The sequence below is a fragment of the Arachis hypogaea genome, chromosome 3, assembly GCF_003086295.3.
Source record: "Arachis hypogaea cultivar Tifrunner chromosome 3, arahy.Tifrunner.gnm2.J5K5, whole genome shotgun sequence".
Classification (NCBI taxonomy): Eukaryota; Viridiplantae; Streptophyta; class Magnoliopsida; order Fabales; family Fabaceae; genus Arachis; species Arachis hypogaea.
The window spans coordinates 4618299-4623620 of NC_092038.1; the positions used below are offsets into that span (position 1 = coordinate 4618299).

Below are 5322 nucleotides of genomic sequence, written 5' to 3' on the forward strand. Positions count from 1 at the left end.
AAAAAAAGTTATATTATGATTAATTAATTAAATTAATAAAATTTAAGTTAGATTAAAATTAAAGTTAATCATAATAAATTAATTAATTTTATTTTAGTTAATAATAAGAAGATATATTATAAAAGATAATTTATCCTCTAATTTAAAGACGGTTGGATAATAATATAGTATTCACCTAACTTTATTTTGACTATATAAATCTTAAAAATATGAAAAGATATGCTTTATTTTGAGAAGTTTATTATTTTTTAAAAGACTCTGATTATTTTTAATAATTTATTTAAATGTGCGAACTTTGAAGAACAATATAAGAATTAAGAAAGTCGTTATTTTATTTAATTATTTTTTATTTTCTTGTCATACACATACTTATCGCACTCTCTCGTACAATTTTCAACCACAACCCAGCTATAGTTGAATATTGAATTTGGTGTGACTTATTAAAAGGCATGTATATAATATATTTGCCACTTAGAATTGACTTTAAAGAAGTGTTTTTGTCAAATAAAATGTACCAGTCTCCAATTATAGGTATTACAAATTCATTCATATCACACTCGTACATATAATATTTAAGAATTTTATCTACTACTTGGCTTAGCTAAATCTTGAATCTAAATATACATGATGATCACTAGACCAAAATTTTGCCTCCAAAAATAGATGTTTTCGGTGGTTAGCTAGGCTTTAAAAAATTGAAACAAAGTCAACTGTTTTGGGTGTCAGGTTTCTCTCTTTTTTTGGTTTGAATCATCAGTTGGGTTTTGTCAACTTTAAGGCCCATGAAAAATGGTGACGACCATAAGTGTTAATTAGTTTTATGGTTCTCTTGGGTTAAATTGTCAAAATTTGTTTTAGAGCCCATACCCCATGTGAAAAAAAAAAAAACAACAATACTATGCTATGGTAAAATACTAAAATGATATCAATCAAACCAATTCAATTAATTTAGTAATTACTTCAGTCTTCAGTAATCTGTTTAAATAAGTGTCTAAGACCACATGGTACTAACATCACATTCACACCACCGAAGATATATATATATATATCATGGAAATAAATAAATAATTTTATTAGGAAATCGATTTTTTAACTAATAATTTGCTAACGAAATAAAAACAAACAAAATTAATAGAAAAATATCTTTTAAAACAAGACAAAAAAAACATAATAATTTGATAATAATTTTTTTTTCAGTCTTTCCCTATAACATATCAAATAATTTCCGACAGGGATATCTGCATGGCATCTTTCCATTGAAATAAAGACACACCAAATAGCCGTACCATGCATATATACACTAGTATTGTTCAATAAAGACACAATGTTTCACAATTATTGATAACAATTATTGCCAACTTTTAATATTTTCTTCAAATTAAAAATAAATTCAAGATTTAGTATCAAAGGGTTGAAAGAAATAAAAACTGTTCAATGCATTCAAGCAGCAGAAACATGGCCGAAAATTTTCTAATCCTCTTGCTTCATTTACTAGTTATCATGGTATATGCATCACGATAAATTTAATTTAATGTTATTTTTTTTGGTTCTTTGAATAATTTTCTTTTCAAAGCCTAAGATTACAACTTAAAACTTATTTTACTTTGCAGTGTTCATCCCATGGAAGAGAATTGGGTGGTGGAACCAAAAACAATATGAATCATCATATGATGAATAATCATCATCATGACATAGACCCTTCTCTAATGGTGTTCTTGACAATGAAGGATTTGAAGGTAGGTCAAAGGATGCCAATTTATTTTCCCAAGAGAGACCCTTCAACTTCACCGAAGCTATGGCCAAAGCAAGAAGCTGATTCAGTTCCTTTCTCGTTGGAAAAACTCCCACAACTCCTCCAACTCTTTGGCTTCGCCGGCGATTCTGCGCAGGCGAAAGCCATGGAAGATACCCTGAGGGAATGTGAGAGCAAGCCTATCAAAGAGAGGTCAAGTTCTGTGCAACTTCCTTAGATTCCATGCTTGATTTCGCTCAAAGCATTCTGGGAAAAGATTCCGGGTTTCGAGTCTTTCGACTTCTCACAAGACTAAGTCTAGTGTGATTTCAGAATATACAATGTTAGAAGACATTAAGAGATGGAAGCTCCGAAGATGGTGGCTTGTCACACCATGCCTTACCCTTATGGTGTTTTCTATTGCCATAGCCAGACAACTCTGAACAAGGTTTATAGGGTGCCACTTGAAGGTGACAATGGTGATAAGGTGGAAGCTATCGTTGTTTGTCATTTGGATACTTCAGAATGGGGTTCTTCTCATCCTTCATTTCAAGTTCTTGCTGTTAAGCCTGGAACCTCTTCAGTGTGCCACTTTTTCCCTGCTGATAATCTTATCTTTGTTCCAAAAGTACTTCAATCCGATGCTGCATTTTCCCCCATGTGATGTTAGCAATGAAAGTGTGTTTCACTTAATTTCATAAAACTTGTCCTTTTTATTATTATCATTATTATTATTAAATAAAATGTAATTCTTATGTTAACTGAATTGAGTCTATTAGGCATGTATATGGGCTGCCCGGATTCCAACATTTTAAGAGCTAATTTAGTATAATTTTATAGGGTTTAAAATTGAGTAAGAGTCTCGAAAATAAATTTGATAATTATTTAAGATTGGGTCAAATTTCACTTGACCTATGTACACTCTAAAAAGACTAAAAAATATATATATTTTAAATTAATTTTAATATTATGTTATAATTATAAGTTTATTGTTTTATTTTTAATTACATTGTTAAATTAAAAAATAGATAAAAAAATATAAAATTAAAATTTATAAATAAATTCATGTATAAATATGAATATTAATTTTTCAATAACAATTATGTTTTTTTTAATAAATAAATACATCATAATTTTTTGACATAAAATTTATCAAGATCCATATTTTATTGATTTAGACTCGGCTTTAGTAGGACTCAAATATAAAAATACTAATAAATCGATAAAAATAAAAATAGACGATATGACAATAAAAAACCAATTTATTAGCTATGAAACTAAATATATTTATAATAAGATAAATAATAGCTAAGAATTAACTTAATAAATTACATTAAATTATATTTTTTTTTTTTTTTTTTTTTTTTTTTTTTTTTTTTTTTTTTTTTTTTTTTTTTTTTTTTTTTTTTTTTTTTTTTTTTTTTTTTTTTTTTTTTTAAAATATTAAAATTAATAGAAAACATGTGATAAAATATTTAATTAAGTTTTTTTATTGTAGGTGTTTTCAGTATACATAGAAGTATTCTATTAATTGAATTTGGATCTTCTAAAATAAAAAAATTAATAAATTAATAAAATAATTAGTTAATCACCATTAATTTTATAATTTCTATAAAATATGTGCTCAATTATCTTAATTTAAGAATAATTAATTTTTTACTTTATCAATTTACTAACTTTTTTACTTTAGAAAATCTTAATTTTTGTTAAATCTAATATTTTTTATATTAACAAAAATTTAATTATAAAGATTTATATTAGTAAAATTATAAAGATCAATAAATAATTAAATCTAGTTAAAATTTTATGTTTAATTTAAAATGATATATATTTATGAGTATATACCCATTTTGGTCCTCAAAGAATTTTAGACTGGACACTTTACTCCCCAACTAAAATTAATTACTCGATTGGTCTCTAACAATTAATTTTGTCAGTCACTTAGGTCCTTTACTCCGTTAACTCTAACGGAGGACAAAATAGTCCCTGACGATTCTAACAGGGGACAAAATGGTCCCTGACAACTCTAACAATGGACAAAATTATCTCTGACCCCTTTATTCGAAAACGACACTATTCTTCTCCAATTTTTATCGTATCTTACATAACCCTAACATTCATACTCTCCTTCTTCACCTTCACAGATTTCTTTTCCATCTTTTCCTTCCTCCTCTTTAGCTCCAAAATTAAGCCATGGTGTAATTGCCACACGTGTCGCACTTATCTCAACATGTCATGGACCACACACTTCCTAAACCTTTGTGACTGGTACATCCACCCCTCTACACTTCACCCACCAAAAGCATCAACTTCCATGTCTTCGATAACATCACCTCCAACCCCGACACGTCCACGACATCCTCAAGACCAAATTCCACAACTACTCCAAGGGTACACCTTTCTCCACTCTCCGACAAGCAATATAGATTATTGGACATTAGGACATCATGAGAAGATTCTCCTTCGACATCCTATGCAAATTCTCATTTGAAATAGACACCGAATGCTTCATTCCTTCTTTTCCAGAGTCTAAGTTGGCAGACAGCTTTGACCTCACATCCAAGCTATCAGTACAACGAGCAATGTCGTCGTTGCCGCTCATATAGAAATTGAAGCAATTACTGAACATTGGTTCAGAGAAGAAGTTGAAAGAAGCGATTGGAGTGGTGGATAATGTGGTCATGGTGATGATAGGGCAGAGGAGGAGGGAGATGGCAACGACGACGACGGGTCTTAACAAATCAGACTTGCTGTCAATATTCATGGGATCCATCGAAGACGATAACTAGTTGAGAGACATAGACATTAATTTTCTGAATATGAATTGGTTGAGAACAAGTTGAGGATTTTTTTTCTTGTGAATATTAAATTTATAGAGTGTGCATTGTGTAGTTTGAAGTTACAGTGTTAGACTGCTAGTGTTATGCGAGATATGATGGAAATTGGGAGAGAACAGTGTCGTTTCCAAACAGAAGAGATCAGGGACCATTTTGTCCCCTGTTAGAGTTGTCAGGGACTATTTTGTCCTCCGTTAGAGTTAACGGAGTAAAGGACCTAAGTGACTGACGGAATTAATTGTCAGGGACCAATCGAGTAATTAATTTTAGTTGGGGATTAAAGTGTCCAGCCTGAAATTCTTTGAGGACCAAAATAGGTATATACTCTATATTTATATATGTACATACAAGATTGAACTTTTAATTTTTAATGAATTGAAAGGTTATTTAACGAAAAAAAATATTTTTCTTTTTTTGTGGTTAAATAGATACTCATAGTAATAATAACATATAATAGGTCCCATGACCCATGTTGTTGTCAAAATAATTGAAATGGACAAAACTTCTTTGGAATCGTTAAATAATGCTTCATGTTTCTAACATTTTTTAATTTCCATTTTTTGTGGTGAAACAGATAACCATGGCATATAAGAGGGTCCTCGGCCAATGCTATATTGGGAAAATAATTGATATGGGCAAAGATATTTTAGAATTTTAAATAGTGCTTACTGCTTAATCTACTTCTACTTCGTATGAAAGGGATCGAGATGAATTTTGTGTCAAACATTTTCTTTCTATTTTAAACCTCAAAAC

At 29.5% G+C, this 5322-nt stretch overlaps 1 pseudogene; it reads left to right on the top strand.

The window, feature by feature from the left end:
• Positions 1-1321: 1321 nt before the first annotated feature.
• On the top strand, positions 1322-2493 carry LOC112788956 (BURP domain-containing protein BNM2A-like; annotated as a pseudogene).
• Positions 2494-5322: the final 2829 nt, after the last annotated feature.